This window comes from Tamandua tetradactyla, chromosome 7, assembly GCF_023851605.1.
Source record: "Tamandua tetradactyla isolate mTamTet1 chromosome 7, mTamTet1.pri, whole genome shotgun sequence".
Taxonomy (NCBI): Eukaryota; Metazoa; Chordata; class Mammalia; order Pilosa; family Myrmecophagidae; genus Tamandua; species Tamandua tetradactyla.
The window spans coordinates 61,177,886-61,199,121 of NC_135333.1; the positions used below are offsets into that span (position 1 = coordinate 61,177,886).

General features: G+C 46.6%; 1 protein-coding gene across 3 annotated transcripts in view; it reads left to right on the forward strand.

The window, feature by feature from the left end:
- The first annotated feature begins 3,455 nt into the window (after positions 1-3,455).
- Positions 3,456-21,236, forward strand: part of ADA2 (adenosine deaminase 2) — a 66,912-nt gene continuing 49,131 nt past the window's right edge. The window contains exon 1 of one of the 3 annotated variants that reach the window (XM_077169583.1): positions 3,456-3,687. The gene's annotated coding sequence lies outside the window, so the exon portion shown is untranslated. The remainder of the gene's footprint in view (positions 3,688-21,236) is intronic. The other 2 variants (XM_077169584.1, XM_077169582.1) reach the window with 2 other exon arrangements.

Sequence of the window (21,236 nt, forward strand, 5' to 3'; positions counted from 1 at the left end):
TTGTAGGTTTGTCCAGAGTGATGCCCCAATAAATCCCAGAAGAATTTGAACAGTGAATTAAAAAGTATTTGCAAAATTCCTTTGGGGGAATGGCGAGAAAGGGGGAAAATTTAACGTGCCCAAGTGGAAAATTCCTGGTATTCTCACAAACACTGGGGACAACCAAAGCAATAGGCCAAGCCCTCAAACTTGGGGTTTGTCCATATGAAACTTAACCCCGCAAAAGATAGGCTAAGTCTGCTTAAAATTAGGCCTAAGAGTCACCCCCAGAGAACCTCTTTTGTTGCTCAGATGTGGCCTCTTTCTCAGCCAACATGACAAGCAAATTCACTGCCCTCCCCTCTCTATGTGGGACATGACTCCCAGGGGTGTGGGCTGTCCTGGCAACATGGGACAGAAATCCTAGAATGAGCTGGGACTCAGCATTAGGGGATTAAGAAAACCTTCTTGACCAAAAGCGGGGAAGAGAGAAATGAGGCAAAATAAAGCGTCAATGGCTGAGAGATTCCAAACAAAGTTGAGAGGTTATCCTGGAGGTTATTCTTACATATTATATAGATATCACCTTTTTAGTTAAGGTGTAATGGAGAGGCTGGAGGGAACTGCCTGAAAATGTAGAGCTGTGTTCCAGTAGCCATGTTTCTTGAAGATGATTGTTTAATGATATACCTTTTGCAATGTGACAGTGTGATTGTGAAAACCTTGTGTCTGATGCTTCTTTTCTCTACCTTATGGACAGATGAATAAAACATATGGGTTAAAAATAAATAAATAATAGGGGGAACAAATGTTAAAATAAATTTAGTGGATTGAAATGCTGGTGCTCCGTGACAGGGCAGGGGGTAAGGTATGTACAAAGTCTTTCCTTGTTTCTTTTTACTTATTTTTCTGGATTGATGCAAATGTTCTGAGAGGTGATCGTGCTGATGAATATATAACTATGTGATGATATTGTGATTTATTGATTATACACCAAGAATGGAGTGATCATATGGTAATAATGTTCGTGTTTGTATGTTGTTATGTTTAAAAACATTTTTTTAATGACTAGAATAGGAATCATACTTTATATGCAGTTTTGTAGTTTGCTTTTTTTAGCTTATTGTGTATATTTTTCCATGTTATTAAATGTTCTTCACTAATAAAAAAGATTATATTGTGAATTACTGATTATATATATAGAACGGAATGATCAAAATAGGAATGTTTGCGTTTGTTTGGTGCTTTTTGGTATTTAAAAAAATAAAATAAAATAATTAAAAAAACAAAATGAGTGAGTCCTCCCAGCTTTCAGGAGACAAACCCATTTCTGCATCCGCCCTGGGGAAGAACCTTGGGGCTATCTTTCCAGGGAGGCCCAACCTGCTCACAGACGGCCAAGGCAATGCAAGGTGAAGGTCAGGGGCTTCCTGAGAAATGCGAGGCAGTGTCTGGCTGTGTCCTTAGCCGGGATTATGTCAGGGATGGACGGGGTTGAAATATAACCAGTGGTTACTGAGGATTCGAGGGTGGGGGGTGGCTGGTGAATGAGGTGGGAGGACGAGGGTGGGGTGGGCAAGGACTCCTGAGCGCTCAGATCCGGTGCCGTTCCCGTAAACAAGCAAAGCCCTCAGCTCCCCGGAGGGCCTGGGAAGCAAATGTGTGTGCATCTTCGCCTCTTTCTCAGCAGCTGTTCGCCGAGGACGCGGCCCTGCCATCTCCGGCAGTCCTTCCCCTCGTCCTTCCCCTGCCCCCAGCGCGAGCCTCAGGAAGTGGAGCTGCTGAGAATCTCTCCTCCAGCCTTGCCTCCCGCCGAGAGTGTCCTCCGCCAGAGCATTTCCTGGCCTAATTAAGCCGGGTAATGAGTAGCTAGGAGGGAGGGGATAAAAGCCCTAGGCGGCTTAGGGCTGAGACAGTTTATGACAGGGGCGTCTGCAGCTGGTGACACTCTTAGCAAAGTTATTTCTCAGAACCCTGGGAAGTTGCGTGTTGTTTCCACAGCCGAGTGAGCCCCGAAGGTAAGCAAGCTCAGGGCGCTTGCGTCTCTGGGGGCCTGGCTGAAGGGTGCTGAGAGAGCATCGGCAAGGGACGTTGGTCCGGGCAAGGTCGGATGCGAGCTGGAGAGCCGCCACGAGCCCCCCCCCCCCCAGCTAAGGCCCTTAACTCAGCCCGAGGCTGGGGTGTCCTTGGTGACCACGTGCCACACTACCCGCGGCGTGGGTTTTATGTTCCATCTGAACGCTAGGACTGGGCACTGCGGGCAGTTTCCTAAGACCGTATCTGGTTCAGGATAAGGAAAGCTGAGCTAGACACACTGACCCCGACTCCCCACAGTCCTTTTTTAAGGGTGCTAAGAATTGTTCACTGGGAAAGACCTGGCCCCCAGCAGCCAGGAATGGGGCCGAGGGGCTTGCTGGCAGGGACCAGGCAGAGATGGAAAGGCCCTCGCGGGGAGCCCTGGAAGCCAGGGCCTGCCCTTCTGAGACACCCAGGGGCCGGGAGGTGACAGTTACCACCACCACCCCACCTCCACAGGCCTCCGGCCAGGACTTCCAACCCAACCCAAATCTGCAAATGCAGCCTCTGCACCAGTTCTCCTCTCGCTTTCGCACCTGTGTGTCTGTTTTTGTTTTCTAAATTCATTTTGCACTCATTTATTGATTGGCCAGGGAACCACAGCGTGTGCGTGGGAGTGGGGTAGGGGTGGGGTGGGGCTGAAGTGGGGGGTGGGGCTGGTCCTGGGGCCTGCTCCAGCACTGGGTCTCTAAGTGAACTGGGGGAGGTCACGTGACCTCTCAGCCAGCTCACCTGTAAAAGGAGGGCATTGCTGATGCCCAGCCTCCACCTGATGCCCACGTCTTCCACCTCAGGGTACCTGATGCACACTTCTGCACGGACAATCAATTAAGCCTCAGTTACCCTGTAATGCAGAGCAGAGTGCACATTTGTGTTTGATGATGGAGGGGCGTGTAATGAATATTTTGAACATTTCAATTTTCTGAATGAGACCTGTTTTCAGGCCGGTCCCAGATCCTCGCTTCCCACTATATTCTTGGTGGAGGCCGCCGTGGTGGGCTTCCAGGGACCCCTCCTCTCTTTCTCATGACTTCTCTCTCCTTTGCTCTTTTCCTCTGCCGTTCTCAAACTCTTGTCCATTTTCTTGCCTGTTTACCTTTCTAAATGAGAAGGGGGTAGTCAGATCACAAATAACCCGGCATTTCCCCCTTTTCCCTCCGTTGCTATAGCAGGAGGAGTCCAGGGCCCTGACCGGAGACGGCGGCTCTGAGCTGCCCCCACCGCTGCCTGGGCTGCCAGCGCTCTCAAGTCCTCGGGGAGGGTCCTCGGAGCCGGCCGCCTGCGGTTCAGACGAGGGAGGGCCATACCAAGAAGAGGGGGGTACAGGCCTGGAAGCTTCCACCCCGTGCCCCTGCCCACCCTGCCAACCCCTTCTGCACCGCAGCAGCTGGGCAGGCCAGGGGAGCCAAACCACTTGGAAAGTAATCCAAGTTAAAAAAGAGAGAGGGGAAAGGATCTTGTCAGATCCCTCGACACAGAAAACTGAAACCTGATACTCTTTGTCACTGAGAGAGGCAGGGAGAGAAAAGGGAAGAGAGACAGAAAGGAAAAGCAGGAAGGCAGGAGAAGGGAAGGTGTGTGAGGCCACAGGAATCCCAGGGGCCCGCCTGAAGCCCTGGACGCAGCTATAACGTGAGTACTCGTGGGTCGTCAGCTCCTCCTGGGCTGACTCCTGATAGGAGCCAAGAGACAGGGAGCTTTCAGCAGGGAGAGCTGGGGCCACAGTGGCAGCTGCCAGAGCCCTGTCCGCTGTCCCAACCTATGCTCCATAGGAACCTTAGTCCCTTTTCTAGAAGGGGTGAGCTCCTCTTTCCCACCCCTTTCTTTTGTGAATAGAGCTGGTTTGAAAAATGTGCACAAAGCTTCATCATGGACCAAGGAGAAGCCATTCTTTCCTTCACCAAATTTTCATTGGCTGGTTGGATAAATGAGAAAGTTGCCATTCTCACTGGCCAACGGCATGGTCAGAGAGGAAAATGACTCCAGCATGACAGGGAAGGGTTACGGGGGTTCATTTTGCTGGGTTACAAGGAGGAGGCTCGGTTAGCTTATTAGTGCTAGGTGCAGTTCCGGGAGCCACGGTGCTTATGACAAAGGATCTGTCCTTGAGGTATAGTTTGCCATCTGGTTGGGACAACAAGGCTTTCAGCCAAAACAATTAGTGAACAATATACAAAGAAGTCCAATAGAGAGCCGAATGTGTGACAAAGCCAGTGGTCCCATAGGCCTGCCCCAGTGTCATTTGCAGAGAAGGCGCCTTTAGGTGAAACGCTCTCTAAGGTCACCCTTTGCTTCCGCGGCTGTTTCCCGAGCCCCTCCCGTGTGCCAGGCACCGGTCTCAGCCCTGAGATATGGCAGTGACCAGGACAGATTCCACCGCTGCCTTGGTGGAGCTTGCCCAAAGGGGTCTGGCTTCATGCTCGGCTATGTGCTTTTGTGTTCAGAGTTCATTTATTTGTTTATTTACATACCATCTGTGTTCAAAAAGAATTTGAGGCAATTTCTGATGAATGGCACAGGTACCCTAAATCTGAAAACCAGCATGAAAGTTGAGGCTCAGGTTGTAAAGGAAGCTGGGGCAAGAGAATAATTGCACCAGAAAACCTAGATGCAAGTCCAGGTTGCAACAACTGAGCCCCAAAATTGGCTCTGAGCTGCCTCGTGGTTGTGTCAAAAAGAAAAATGGTGTGCCTAATAAAAAGGAAGCATTTGTGTGTGTGTGTGTGTGTGTATGCACAGGTCCCTTCTTTCAGGAACTAACCCTGAGGTTTGCTTCTCACCCCGACCCCACATGAGCCCAGACTTGCTCAGGTATAAGCTGTTCTGCAGGAGGACGAAGCTCTTGGCTCCTTTGCACCTGGGTTCCTACCTTCGGGAAGGCCCCTTTCCCCTTAGCCTGGGTGAATACTATGGCCATCCAAGATTCGGCACAGCCATCACCTCTGCTCTACATCCTGTGATATCTGTGGTGATCCTGCGATCAGAGCTGGACGCCATCCCTGTGGCCATGGCCCCCAGTCCCTGCCTCCCTCACAGCCCTCTCTGGGCATTGGACTGGTTCCTGGTTTCTTTCTCTACCATATGGTGAACTTCTCCAGAGCGGAATCTCTGTGTTCCCAGGGCACGGCACAGTGCCTGGTGCAGGCAACCAACAAATATTTGCAACTAACAATTACTTTGCACTTAATTATATGCCAAGCACCATGCTAATTGCTTGATATGTATTATCTCATCGAACCCTTTCAATAACTCTATGACATAGATGCAATTATTGTGCCTATTTTACAGAAGAAGTTGAGATTAAGTGGCTTACCCAAGGGCTCCTTGTTATTGGTGACCAGCCTTCCAACTTAGGTCTGCCTGACTTCAGAGCCATTGGAGAGTATGAGACACTCTTCACACATGGTATTTTATTGGAATTATTTGTATCTAACTAGACTGTGAGCCCTTGAAGGAATAGGGGAAAGTCTTCTTTCTATGCTCACCAATGGGGACCACATACTTTGCCTAGAGTAGGCACCTGCGAGATATTTCTAGGCAAGACAACAAGAGTTCTTAACATGTAGAGAATTATACTGCTGGCTTGAAGTGGCAATAAGTTGGAACTTTACAATGCCCTAATTACTTAGTTGGTTTAATTACATTTGTGGAGTTCACAGGTCTTAGAACTTAAAACTGGAAGGGATTGCCTCAATTTGCTAGGGCTGCCATGAGAAATATCACATGCGTTTTGGCTTAGCAACAGGAATTTATTGTCTCACGGTTTTGGAGGCTTTCTCCCTGTCTGTGGTGTCCTGGTGCTGGTCTGCTGCAATTCTTGGGCATCTTTGGCTTGCAGCTCTGCCTCCGTCACATGACCAGCTCCCTCTCCTTATGTCTGCTCCTCTGGTTTCTGCTGACTTCTGGCTTCTACTGATGGACTGCTTCTAAATCTCCTTTGCTGATAAGGGCTCCAGTCATATGGGTTAAGCCCCCAGCCCCATTCAATTTGCCCTCATTTAAATAGGATCTCTGAAGATGCTAGTCATACTTAAGCTAATAATAACAATTTCAAAGATCCTTTTTTTACACATGCGCTCACACCCACAGGAGTCTGGGTTCGGATTTGAACATGCCTTTGGTGGAGGGCACGATTCAATCCCCAACAGTGACCGTTGAATTTAGTGGGTCCTAGAGGCAGTTGCCGAGAGGCAAAATGGCTTGTCCACGGCTGGGGTGCTCAGCAAGACCCGGCACAGGGCTGACCCCCACCACCCTGAATCATTTCCCATTTTGACTTGAAAATCTGCCTCAGTTTTGCAAACAAGGAGGCTGAGAAGGCAAGGCAAAGTATAGAAGTGAGCAACTTCCGCCAAAGAAGGAGACCGGGGTCCAGGGCTCTCGCCCTCTGGCCAGTTCAGCAGCACATGAAGCATTGCTTCTCCTTCTCCCCTCCTACCTCCACCATATTTCTTAGAGTAGCCACTTAACTGCCTTTCTCTACTGCCCTACATCCTTCTCAGGGGTTTTTAGAGTCTTTCTTGTCTAGAAGAAAGGAATTGGTGTCTATCCATCCTTCTAAGATTTAATGAGACCCTCCTGTGAGCACAGAAGGCTCAGAATTCTAAGGGGAGGTGTGTTCCCTGAGCTCTTAAAACAGTGCTTCTCAAACAAGGGTGATTTGCTTCCACCATCCAGGTGGACATTTGGCAGTGTCTGAAGATATTTTGATTTTTGAGCGTGACATCTGGGGAGGGGGCTACTGACATCTAGTCGGTGCAGGCCAGGGATGCTGCTAAACATCCTGTAATGCACAGGACAATGTCCCCACCCCAAAGAATTATCCAGCCTGTAAAAATACCCTGCTCTAAGGTTAGAAGGAGGGAAGAGCTGCTGTCTTTTGACATCCTCCAGGAGGAGTTTTCCACCTGTCTTACACATACACCCTTCTCCACCCACACACATCCTCACCATCCAGGGGGTCTATGCGTGCCTCCTCATCTGAGTCATACTGAATTTGCCACCTTTCGCTCCTGCCTCTTCCACTGTTCCAATATTCATTTGGTGTTCCCTTTTTGTCTCCCAAAGAATACCAGAAAAAAAAGGAAACTATTTTATTGAGCACCAGGTGGGGCCACAGCAAATGCTCAGTGTTTTATGTTACCGTAACTGTACCTTGTTGCTTAATTTCACCTGAAAAATAAAAAGTAGTTTAATTTGTGAGGTAGATATTACTTTCAGATTCAGAGAGGTTGAGTAACTTGTTGAAAGTTGCACAGCAGTTAACTGTTTCAAACCCAGTGCCTAGCAGACCAGCTCTCCTGAGACTTTGCACATAAAATAATATTGGGGTATGCAGATATGAAACAGTCAGCAAAGGAAAGGCAGGTTTGCTCTTCCCAAACTCTGCCTCTACCTCCTGCCTGTCCAAGAAACTGTAAAGAGAAGGTTCTGAAGAAATATGACACATGGGGGTAAAGACAGAAGCTGGTATGCTGTCTTCCTAGTTAGTTTCTTACCTAAGCTGCTCAGAACTCAGGTGAGACAATTGGAGATGAGATTTAAACACGAAATTGCCCAGAAAACCTCTTGGGGATCTCCACCACCCAGCTCCTGGCACACGCCCTCCTCCCTGGGAGTAGGCACTCTGGGGTTGCTTTCCTGTCTCCCCTCACCAGCCAGGGCCTTCAGTAGGGCCTACCTTGGGCACCTGGGACTTATTAAACAGTCAACCCAGGGTTTCTGACTACCAAATCTAGAGTCTGTTGTGACAACCTTGTTAATAAGATTGTGTGTGTGTGTATGTGTACGTGTGTGTGTGTGTGTGTGTGTGTGTGCACGCCTTCACTGAGGTTTTAAAATGGGCCTTGGCCTTTGGGTCTCCTTAGACTGTCTCCTGTTGCCCTCCAACCCAGGAATCTGCCTCCTCTGTCCTCAGAAACTGAGCTGGGCCCCTCCTTGCTTAACCCCTTCCTTCCAGCTTTCCTGTGCCTTGGCAGAGGGGCTCTTGGCGAAGTGGCCAGACACTGGCTGGCTCTGGGGCCAGCGTGTTCCTTGGGGACTCCAGAGCTCCACGTCTTACTTTCATAAAGCACAACTGTTTTGTTTGAAATGGCTCGGGGAGAGGCAGAGCCCAGGGCTCTGTACACATGTTCCTCATTTGCCATTGGTAGGGAGCAGGGGACTGTGGGGGCGGGGGTGAGAGGGGAGGTTGCTGGGGACTGGTGCACAGGAGGGGAGAGAGCAGGCTGCAGCTGCGGCCTCTGGGAAGTTTGGCTTCAGGGAGGAACAGAGGGAGAGAGTGCGAGGAAGAAGGGGTGGGACTTGGAGACAGGGGCGGTGTCAAGGGGGAGGAGGGAGCAGGTGGTGGCTTGTTTATCTGCTCAGCTGTTTTGTGTCCAGGAGCCTGAGAGAGACAGAAGCAGCTGGGAGGAGAAAAAGCCATGCGGCCAGGGGCCCTATTGGTCCTTCTGCCTTAGCCACAGGTTCTGAAACCAATGCAAAACCACCAGAGAGTAAATCATGTGGGTGCAGCCCTCCCTTCTCCTACCCAGGAGCGTTTCTTTGGGGCCCATATGTTAGTTTCTGCCACGCAAACACCCTGGCAATGCCCAGCTTGCCTTGGTGCAATGGTCCTGATTGGGGCGGCATCCCTGCTGCCTGGATACTGGCGTGAACTCACTTAAATATTCCCAGGGCTTGGTCTGGTGTACTCCCTGTGTGAACTGCCACGGTCCTTGGGGTGGGGGGTGGGGGGTGGGGGGCAAACCAGCTTGCTCGTAGCCAAACGAATGGAGATTGTTCCTGGTGGAAACAGGACAGGGCCCCTTACCCAGTTCCCCCCAGTGTTTCCCTCTAGTTTGAATCTCCCTCTCCAGCAGCCTGGGACCTGCCTGGGGCTCCTCATTGGTCCCTGTCAAGCCCCACTGCCTGTGTTTCATTCGCATGCTAAGTTGCAAGGCTGGGGATGCAACTTAATTTGCCCTGATGTCTTTTTACCAGGTTCATAAACACACTTCGCCCCTCTGCATGTGAGAATGAGGAAAGCAGTTATGCCCTAATGATAGCATCATTTCAAGAGTTTGGTTGTCTCCCCATCTTATCATTTCCTTCTTATTGCTTATTTGTTTAATGAGAACATGTGCTGGAACTTCCTTAGATGATGATGCCCTTTCCCTTCTCCACCGGGGGCGTATCTGTGTGGCCAGAGGACTTTTCCTGCCTCCCTCTCAGAGCACAAAGCTGGTTATGTGTTGACAAAGTATTTGCTTCTCTGGCACCGGGCTGGGAGGTTAGGGACAGCCTAAGACACGCAGGTGCCTTTTGCTGAGGTTGACAATGCAGCTGGTTAAAGGAGAGAGAGAGTGAGGAAGCCCTCAGGTCCCAGCTTGCTGGCCTGCCAGCACTCTGCCCCTCTGAGTTTCCTGGTGCCTGGAGGCTGGGAAGGATGGGAAGGCTGTGGGAGGACTGAGAGAGAGGAAAAATGAGACTGTCCATGTGCGGGTCAGCTTAGCAGAGGCGTTGCATCCCAGCAAGCGGCTAGGTGGGGCCATGGGGAGAGTCAGAAAGCTCAGCTTCTGGTACCTACCTGCCTTGCTACTACCGAGACTCTGGGCCTTCCGGTGTAAGAGGCAGGCTAGGAGACTGCCATCTCAAGGTCCTTTCCTACTCACAGATTCCCTCGCTTTTAGAATGCTAATTTCTTAGTCTATAGCCCATTTCCTGCTCCAGAGACCAGGTAGCCCAATAAAATCACCCCTTCACGCTGGTTGGTAAAGCAGCCAGCTCGCATTCCTGCCTGTCTTTTCCCGAATCCAGGTGTGAAGGCTGTAGCTCCAGCTAAAACTTTCATTACGGGGGAGCTCTGGAAGTTTCCCTCCTGCAGATTACTGGTTCCAAAGGGCAAAAGAGTCAGGATGCCACTTTCCTGACACATTCCCTGTGCGGGTTTCTGTGGAATCAATGGCCCCTCCACCAGATCGCTTGCATCACCTAAACTTACTCTGCAGGGAAGTTCCCGGCACTCCATCGCATGTAAGGTCAGCCCTCGGAGTGACCAAGAGTTTTTGAGTCCCTGCGCTGTGGTCCACAGTACTGGATCTGAGGGAATACAAAAGGCAGATGACATGGTCCCGATCTTGGTAAGGGTGACCGGTGACCTGCTGGTAAATTCTTCCTCATCTCCCATATCCTCCCACAACCTTAAATAAATGGGGAAACAAATCATTAACTTGATTGACAAACATATTTCAAAGGTGATTGTGTAATTTCTTCCTTGTATTTAAGAAAGCTGGCCATGAGGAATTTGTTCGGGTAGAGTATATAACTGCATTTATATTCATAAAAATAATACCAGCTACTGATTATTGAATCCTTGCTGTGTCCCAGGTGTTTGATAGCTGTTTATATACATTATCTTATTTGATTCATCTCTATTATAAGGGCATTACTACTAAAATCTCCATTTCTGGATGAGGAAACATGCTCAAAGATCAGCTTTTTTTTAATTGTGCTAACATGTGTAACACAAAATTTGCCATTTTAAACATTATTAAGTGTATAATTCAGTGTCATTAATTACTTGTACAATGTGGTGCTGCTAGTACCACCATCCATTACCAGAATATTTTATCACCCCAAACAGAAATTCTACCCATTAAACAATAATTCCCCCTGCCCCCGTCCCCCAGCCCCTGATATCTAATTTACTTTCTGGTTCTACAAATTTTTGCTTATTTTAGATACTTATGTAAGTAGAATCATACAGTATCTGTCCTTTTGTGCCTGGCTTCTTTCACTCAGCATAATGTCTTCAAGCTCCATCCATGTCGTTGCATGTGTCTCAGAACTTCTTTCCTTTTTGTGGTTGAATAACGTGAAAGATCGGCTCGTTTGGGGTGGAGCTGATATGTGAGGCCATGTCTCCTTAGCTCCAAGGCCAGCGCCGGCACTCTAAGGAAATTCCAGGCAGCTGGCCGGCATGGCTGAGCCTGCCCCTGCCCTTGTGGGTGGTGTTTGTCTCAGCTGTGTGACGCAGTCGGCTGTCCCCAGGTCGAGATTCCTTTCCTTGCTTTTCCAGCCATTTGCATGGTGTTCTGTGCGGAAGTGTGGCACTGAGGAATTGGTTTAGAAACTTCTTGGGGTCTGGCTTTTGAGACCATTGTGCTCCCTGATCCCTTGCACTGCTGACCATCCCTCTTCCCCGTGACTCTCTGCCTTGCAGGGAGGGCAACCCAGGGAGAGAAGATGCAGGGTCAACTTGTCGGCTTTCTCATTTCAGTTAAAATTATTTCTTCAATATTTTTATTAAGAAAAATCTTCACACACATCTTTTCTATACATGGTGCAGAATCAGTGGCTCACAATATCATCAGATAGTTGTGTATTCATCACCATGATCATTTTTTTCAGATGAGTTATATTTTAAAAAATCAAGTACCCATTGTGTGTGTAAGACCCTGTGTAATGATGGGGGTTTGTGTGGGAAGATAGAAAGACAAGCCAGGCGAGGCTCTTCTCCTCAAGGAGCTTACAATCTTCAAAAATATTCCTTAAGTCTGCGTTTTTGGCCCACTTCTTTTTCCATCTGAGTTATGCAATAATTTTGTCAAGTTCCATACAGTTGGTCGCTGTGGCGTTTTATGACAACTGTACTGAGTCCATTAGATGTTGACCTTGTCTTTAATCTTTATATCCAGGAATGACTTTCTAATTTGTAAATGGTTCTAACTCCAGCACCCAAACTTGCTACTGATCTTCACACTGTGCCATTAATTCCCACTGGGAGAGATGCTCAGGGGGGCTCTTGCTGTTCAATACAGGGTCTTTCTCCAGGACTCCTGCCTTGGCTGTCCAAGTGCAGGACTTCCTGGTCTGGCTCCAGGGAGCTCAGCAGCCTCTCAACTCACTCACAGCTCAGGGGGTCCAGGCTGAAATAGCAGGGGATCCACACAGCTGGGCAGCACACCCAGATGGCGATCCAGGTGGGCAAAACTTGATCAACAGAGAGGCCCTGGCCTCAAGTCCCCATCCTATAGTCAATTTCATCTAGTTTCTAAACTCTTGGTTATGAACAGTTTCTAACACACAGGAAAGTAGAAAGAATAGTACAGTAGATATCCACACATCTACCACCTAGATGTGCAGTGGTTAAGTCTGCATATATGCTCACTCTATCGCTTCATCTATCTACCTACCTTTCGATCATCTATCTTTACATCTCTCTCTATTACTGAATCATCTTAAAGCAAATTAGAAACATAGTGACTTTTCTCCTTTAAATATATCTCCAAAAAGTAAGGACATTGTCCGCATAATCATACCATTGTCACACACATACACACACACACACACACACACACACACACACAAAGAGTAAACTAATTATCTAATTTCATCTGTTATTGAAGCCATATTCAAATTTCCCCATTTACCCCCAAGTATCTTTTTATAGGTGGTTTGATTAAACCAGTAACCAATCAAGGATCATACATTGCATTTTGTTATTTTTTATACATCTGTTTTGAGGTAGAGCAATTCCCTCTCCTTTTTGTAATGACTTTGACTTTTAAAGAGACAGATCTTCTACCTTATAGAATGTCCCATGTTCTAAACTTGTAGTTATTTCCTCCCTCATCATGTTATTTAACTTGTTCACTTATCTATTTATTTCACATAATAAATTGAAGGTTGTATCTAAAAGGCTTGATTAGAGTCTGTCCTATTTTAATATTAGAAGTTGTCATCTGGGAGCCTGTGTACAGGATGGAGACTTGGGGCAGGCAAAGTGGAGGCAGATCCTGGGCCAGGAGGGGCCTGGGGCCTCCCTAGGCAGGTTACTATCACAGATCTCAGAATACAGCCAAGACGGAAGGGCTTTACTCCACCAGTCAGAGACCCAAGAGAGGGTTCAGGCTTAGGACTCTGGTGCAAGAGCCCCCTTGCCAGAATGCAGTTGTCCAGGTTGTTGGAAGCTAGCTGCAGCCAAGGGACCACCTGGTCAGCAGTTCTGGCCCCCTCACTTGGATTGAACTGGCTGGTGATACAGCACAGCACAACGGAGAGGGGGCGGACTTTGGAGCCTATCAGACTCATCGCTGCAGTTTTTCAGTTCTTTGGTCTTAGGCCAGTCACTTGAACTCCCTGAGCATTCGTTTCTTTGTCTGTGAAATGGACAGTATAACTAATCTACGTTATGGGGTTGTTTTAGGGATTAGTACTAACAGACATGAGAAAACTGGCACCTGGTAGGTACTTCATAGTAAAAGCTAATGTCAGGGGCGGTGTGATGGTGGCTCAGTGGCAGAATTCTTGCCTGTCATGCAGGAGACCTGGGTTTGATTCCTGGTGCCTGCCCATGCCAAAAAAAAACAAAAAAAACTAATGTCAGTGAGTGAAGCTCTGAGCACAGGGAAGAACGAATGGCCAATGCTTAGGCTGGCCCTCTTGCCATCCCAACAATCGGGTGGCTGAATGCTCTCCCCCCAGGTGTTGGGGTGGGGTGAAGCTTGAAGCAGTTGGGTAGCCTTCCTGAAGCGACTATTCTTTGTTTAATTAACACAAGTCTGTGGGAGGAGGCTGGCAGCCAACAAAGCCATGTCATAGAGCTCCAGAGCTGGCCACCAGTTTATGGTTATCTAGGGCAACTGTCTTTGCCTGTTTGCTAATTTAACCCAGAATTGTGGTGGTCCATCTGCTGTGACAAGGTCTGTGCCTTTAGCGTTTGTTTCCTTGGTTAACCTCACAGCCTTTTGTATTAGGGCATATTTAGTTTTTAGGATATGTCATTTACACATAAACTCTGAAGTTAAAGGAAGGTGAGAAAAAGTTCATCTCTTAAGTGTTCAAAATAAACATCAACTTTAAATGGTGGAAGGTAGCTTTATATATGAGAAACCCACCCCAGAAAAATATAGTTAAGAAATTGGGCAAAAGGTAGAAAGGAGGGCAGTGTCCTAGTGCTGGCCAGGGGACTGGTGATTAGAATATAACACTGTATCAGGATGTGTTTGGTTTCAAATAACAGAATACATCAGTAAAAGTGGATTGAACAATAAGGGCATTTATTATCTCACAGAACAGACATCCAGAAGGAGACCTTTGGATGACTCAGTAACTCATCAATGAGACGGCTGTGTTTCAGCTTCTCTGTGATTCTCTTGGTTTTCTCTTCATGATCACAAGGTGGCTGCCATAGCACCAAATGTCGTACTCTCTTGTGACAATCAACGAAGATGGTGAAAAGGGAGGTAAATCTTTTCTAAAAGTCCTCCCACCCTCACCCTGCCCCCAGCTAATGCCAATGTTCCCTTACGTCTCTTTGACTGGAACTGGGTCATATGTCTGCTCCTGAGCCAATCACTGTTAAAGCAGAAAGGGTTTCCCAGCCTGGGCCCATCATAGCTTATTCCCTAGGGCTAGGTATAACTTCCCTGAAGATACTGCTGTGCTGAATAAAATAATAATGAACAGGGCGGGCCACGGTGGCTCAGCAGGTAAGAATGCTTGCCTGCCAAGCCCGAGGACCCGGGTTCGATTCCCAGTCCAAAAACATAAAAAATAAAAAAATAATAATAATGAGCAAAGGAAGTACTGGGTGGGACAACCAGCAAGGCTTACTCTAGCAGCTAAAGAATGCTATCTCCTAGTTTACTCTATGAAAAGCTTCGTGAGAAGTGTGCCTGCAGTGAGTCTAGTAAAGATAAGCCAAAAAGCAAGATCTAAGAAAAGTCATCTTTATGTCTAGAAAGAGGTTGACTCCAAAGAGGTGATTGCAAGGAAAGAAACAGACCCTGTTTATTTTGCCACATCAGATATAAACTCTCATTATGAAATCTCAGAATAAGAATACTGGCTTTATTTTTAGAGAAGGCCACATAATAAAAAGAGCAGGTCTTTCCGGTGGGGCCCAAGAACTAACTTTGCACCAACAAAGTAGTCACAATGGCTCTACCACCTGCCAAGTGCCATGGAACCAGGTGTCTGAGGCTGGAGGCCGAATATTGGGGGGGCCCCGCCCTGATTTCATGCAAGGAGCTGAAAAGCACACATTTTTGTCCAACAGGGGCAGCTACTAATTTTACCTTATAAGTAGGAGGGTCCAATTTTGTCCAATCTTCTGATTTTCCAAGAGAAGTTGAAAATTTAAATTTTTTTGTGAAATTATTTCATGTTTCAATGTCAGCAAAAAAAAATTTTTTTAATTAAATATGGTATACCAAACACAAAATCTGTTGGTTGTATTTGGCCAGTAGATAAATGGGGCGTGAGGGAATTTCTTGGGGTAATAAAAATATTCTAAAGTTGACTTATAGGAATAGCTGCCCAACTTGATAAGTTTACAAAAAAAATAAACATCGCTTTTTTGCTTGAAATGGGTAAATGATGTGATAACGTAAAATCTGCCTTAATAAAGTTCTTTTTAAAAAAAGGTCTGTACGTTTGCAGCCTATGGGTTAGAATGTTAATCTTAAAGCTTCTCCAGTACTGGTTTGGGTTTTTTAAATGCCCAACTCTGCCCAACCCTGGAGGTAGCCGGGAATTACTGACATGGGCCCATGAGGGAGGAAGTATTTAAGGGTGCTTAGGTGAGTTGAGTCAAATTCCACGTCCCGCAGTTACTAGATGTGTGACCTTGGGCAGGTCGGCTTCCCCAGAAGATTAAATAAAATGATGTATGTAAAGCAACTGGCACAATGTAAGTCCTCAAGTGACAGTATACTTATTATCAGGAATTCTTGCCAGAAAGTATACCTATTCCCTTAGAACCTTTACTGTAGGTCTCTCCTTTTCCTTCAAGGAATGGTCTCATGGACGGAAGTTCAGATTTAGGCTTCTTTATTTTCTTAGGAGCTTTTTCAAGAAGGTATGGATAGCGCCATTTGTGTTGTTAAAGGTAGAGTCATGCTGAATCAGTGTTTCCCACAAACTGCTAGTGTCCTTTGAAAGTCATAATCAGAAGAAGCTAAAGGAGGCTGCTGTGACTCAAAAGTCTCACCCTATGCAGTTCGGTTTGTCTGTCCATCTCTAGCAATGCCTAAGCGTGGAACTGGGCATCAGCTTGGGCTTGTACTCACTACATGTGTTCGTCAGATTCTGGGCCACCAAATGATACCCACCCTAACAAATGTTGCATCTAAAAGGACATGGGACATTCACTTACTTTCTCAATGAAAGTGATTTCTAATTCACTTGGTTTGGACATATTTTAAAGACTTTCCAAATACGTCACTTGAAAGAGAGGCACACTGGCTATGCTGGCCTCTGCCTTGTAGACTCCTGTGCAGTAAGACCCTGCCCAGAGCACACATGTGTGTGTGCTCTGGAGCACACCTGAGCCAGCCGGTGGGGCTGCAGCCTTCCCCAGCTTATACATGGAGCTCAGAAACTGGGAACAAAAACAGAAGGGCCTTTCAGAGTGGCCATGGGAGGCCAGGTTGGGGTTGGGAGAGCTTCCCCAAGCTCAAAGGCCACTAGGACCCCAGCTCTGAATGGCACCTTAGAACAAAGGGAAGAGAGAACCACGTGTCCAGCCAGACAACCTATTCTAGTCCTCAGTTCCCTGTGTCCTGGGCCTTCTGTCTCTCTGGAATTCTCTAGACCCCTCCTCTTTATCCTCCCCCTTCCCACATCCTTTCAACTGATGCTCTGTAAGAGCAGGAAGTAGCCACTGGCTTCCCAAACAAAGGAGCGCACTACAGCTGGGAATCGAGTGCTCCGAAAGGTCTGGGTGGTTTGGGGTGCGGTGGGAATGGGGTGCTGGTGTGAGCTCACTCACCTTGTCCTGTTAAAGCTGCCAACTCAGGCAGGGATGGGGAGTCCATCTTCTCATTCTCTTGGCCGCCCAAGGGGCTGGGGAAGCTGAGTCCAGCCAGCCTGCAGTCCACATTGGGTGGTGGGTGGTAGGTGAGACTGTGAGGAGGAGCCCAGCAAGACCCATACTTGTCTTGTGATTTTAGAAACTTGAAATGAAACTCTGGAGACTTTTGAGTCATCCTTGATGTGACAGGCCTTCTGACCGGTTTCTACTGTTTTGAACATAAAAATCTGGAGCATAAACCATGGCTCAGAGTAACAAATGCTTCAGTCCAAGAGATTTAGCTGTCATCGACGGGCTCCCTCATTGATCTTCCTCATTCTGATTTCCAATGGCAATTGAAGTCAGTACCACACAACTTAGAACTTGGTTATATATTGCTTGGTGTTGCTCCTGTTTGTTTCATGAGTTTGTCTCACTCTCCCAACAAGAATTACAAGCTCCTTAAAGAATGGGATCGAATAGGCCTTATACTTCAACTTCCAACACCGCCTAATAAATACTTCTTGATCAAATCAGACAATATCTGCATAGCCATGGGGTTCCTGTCTCTTGGCGTTTTTGGCTTTATTTTCACCATTTTCGCAGAGAGAGGGCCTCAGTGAATGTTCCCAGCAGGAAAGAGTGAGCTCTTCCATTAACAAAGGACCAGATAGACCTTTCTGAAGTTTTGTAGGGGAGTACTTGAATCTCAGCTTGATCTGCTGATGCTAACAAATTTTTGCTGTCAACTACATAACCACACCTCCCAACCAGTAAAATGGTTTGGCGTTATTATTCCTTACTAAGATAGAGAAATCGAGGCCTTCCCAGAAGGGAAGTATCTTTGATCACAGGTTAAGTGCCCAAGTTTCTGGAAATCCCCATTGCCAGTCATGTGTCCATATGTAGGAGTTTCCCTTTTATAGTCTAGCTATGTCTTAGGTTAACCTCCTGCTGGTGCTCCCTCAAAAAAAACCCAAAAAGCTGTCTCTGTCTCCACAAAGGAGTTGTTCCCCAGCACCTAGGCACCTGGCTCCCTGCGCCTTTTCCCAATCTCATGCTCATGGTTCCTTGTTGGTGCAAGCAATCTTGTGAAACATGTCATTATGTTGCAGATAAGTACAAGGCCCAAGCTGGACTATGGTTGAGGAGACTCCTAAGATTATTTTTCAGGGGCTTGGCTCCCTTCATACAGGTGGACGGTGCCAGCCAGCCACCTCCATGTGCTATTTAGTTTTGGCTGTTGTTCCCAGCAGGCTAGACCAGGGTAGGCCCAAATACCCAGCTCCCAAATACCAGCCAAGCAGCCATAACTAGGATGGGCATATGGAGATCTGAGTTCCAAGGGGGAAAGACAAGTGAGACCCAAATGGGCAGAGGATCAAAAGGCAGCTGATAGCAGAAGCCCATCAGGGCGTTTGGATGACTGCCTGTTTGTTTGGGAGACCCAACTGCTGCGGGTCTGCCCTGAGTCAGGAGACCCCAGCTCAAAGAGCAGTGGGTAGGCAGACCTCCCCCTGCAGTTTAAACCCTCCAATTCTTTGTTGGGTCTCCACCACACTCTCTTCTCTCCCCGTTCCCTATGAGCATCCAGAAAAGCTACTTTCCTGTTCCCCAAGGTCAGCTCTGCCCCACCACACACAGGACCTGAATTGAGCACACAAACTCCTTTTCAGGTTTGAAAACAAAACAAAACACTTTGCAGTTAATCATTGCAGGTACTTCCAGTAGCCATGCTTCTTGAAGATGATTGTATAATGATAAAACTTTTGCAATGTGACTGTGTGATTGTGAAAACGTTGTGTCTGACGCTCCTTTTATCTACCGTATGGACAGATGAGTAAAATGTGTGGATTAAAAGTAAATAAATAATAGGGGGAACAAATGTTATAATAAATTTAGTAGGTTGAAATGCTAGTGATCAATAAAAGGGAGTGATAAGGGGCATAGAAAAAAAAGGGGAAACATAGGCTAAAATATATTGGGTAGATGGAAATCTCAGCAATCAATGAGAGGGAGGAGGGTAAAGGGTATGGTATATATGAATTTTTTTCTTTTTTCTTTCTGAATTGATACAAATGTTCTAAGAAATGACCATGGTAATGAATATACAACTATGTGATGATATTGTGAGTTATTGATTGTATACCAAGAATGGAATGATCATATGGTAAGAATGTTCGTGTTTGTATGTTGTTATGTTTAAAAAAAAAAATTAAAAAAAATAATTGCAGGCACTTCTTGGTTTGCTTACATTTGCCTTATTTGTGTTCTGGAAGAGTGTTTTCTAGATATACCTATTGTTGACATAGGAATGGTACTTGGGAAGATGGTATGGACTCCTGAGGTTCACAGTTACCTACAACTCCCAGCATGGCTCCCACCACACTGTTGCCTGGGGCTCTGTCTACCTGTGTGGGATGGTAACTGACCCCTGTGAAAATACAGTCAGCCACTTCCTTTCATTGCCTGCCAAGTTTGCCTAACGTAGCAGGGTGGACTTTTCTTGCATTTTTGCTTATGCAATGCTGCGAAGCTTTTGTTGTTACCTCAAGCCCTTAAAACTGAGTGGCTATTTGGAGATCTTCTAGGACAAAGCTATGACCTTCCCCACCTTCTGAAATGCCTCTGCTCTCTCCCTCTACCAGCTCTATCACTCATCCTTGTTATTCAAAGAAAGATGGTATTATATGGGCTAGGACATAAAATGTTTCTCAAACTTAAGCATACATCAGAATCTCCTGTGGGGGTTGGTAAAGCACAGATCTCTGGGTCTCAGCTCTAGCGTTAGGTCTGTAAGTGTCCAAGAATTCGCTTTTCTAATAGGTTTATAGGTGATGCCAGGAGTCTGGTTCAGTTTCATTAGTTTGACAACCACTGGTCTAGGATAATAGGCCATGATAGCCCTTGAGTATGTATCACTAAACATCTGTTCCTAACCTGTGTCTTCGTTAGGCAGGTCTGCTGTAAGAAAGTACCACAGATTGGTTGGCTTAAACAACAGAAGTTTATTATCTGACAGCTTTGGAGGCCAGAAATCCAAGACCAAGATCTTAGCCGGTCATGCCTTCCCTGAGGTCTGGAGGATTCTGGCGGTGGCTTGCCAACAATGCATAACTCAGTCTCTGCCTCCATCACATCGCTGTCCCTCTCTCCACCTGTCTCCTCCCACTGGGTCCAAACTTCCTCTGCTTATAAGGACTCCAGTCATATTAGATTAAGACCCACCCTAATTCAGTTTGGCTTCATCTTAACTAAGCATCTTCAAAGATCCTATTTACAAATAAGTTCACATTCACAGGGCCAGGGGTGAAACCTAAACATGTCTTTGTCAGGGACACGATTCAATCCATCGCAACGTGTTCTCATGCCCACATTCTTGAGAATGGTGAGGACAGCCCGCAAGGGATGACAGCTAGGAGTTGTGAAATATAACCAACAGTACATCTTTGGCCTGACTTCTCACAGCCCTCTTCTCAACTCGTGCTCTAAATTTCATTCAAGGAACTGATACCTCTATAAAAGAATCAAAATTGCAAAAAAGGAAGAGATTTCTTTTTTCTTTTTTTAGCATTTCAAGCTGGAAGAGATGTTTTGAGCATTGAATTAAATTTTTTTTAAATTTGGAATAGTATATTGGATTTTTATTGTTGCCGTACATATTACCACAAATCTAGCAACTCAAAACAGCATAATTTTATTATTTTAGTTTCTACAAGATTGAAAGTCCAGGGAAGCTTGGCTGGTTCCTCTGCTTAGGGTTTCACAGGGTTGAAACCGAGACATCGGCAGGGCTGCTTTCCTTATGGAGGCTCTGGGGGAAGAATCCACTTCCAGGATCCCTCAGGTTGTTGGCTGAATTCAGTTCCTTGTGGTTGGTGGGACTACAGTCCCCTTGCCCCTGCTAGCTGTCAGCCAGGTGTGAGGCAACAGTGTGGTGGGAGCCATGCAGGGAGTGGTGGGCAATGTGAACCTCAGGAGTCCATACTGTCTTTCCAAGTACCATTCCTATGTCAGTGATAGGTGTGTCTAGAAAACACTCTTCCGGAACACAAATAAGGCAAATGTAAGCAGATGAGGCTGCCTGCATTCCTTCTCACGCTTTCTACGAGGTTGAGTCCAACTCATACTTCAAATCTCTCTGACTCCTTTTGCTGAATCTGACTCCAGACATAGAAAGTTCACTGCTTTAAAGGCCCTATGCCACCACCAAGCTACTTTCTATCTTTATGGATTTCCCTTTTAGTCTATTTTTTAACTTTGTGGTAATATAAATAAAACTTAGAATTTGCCATTCTAACCATTTTTTCAGTGTATAATTTAGTGGCATTATTATTAATGGACTTTTGGGCTGTTTCCAAAATTCGCCACCCAAACAATAGCCATCAGAGACTTATCTACTACT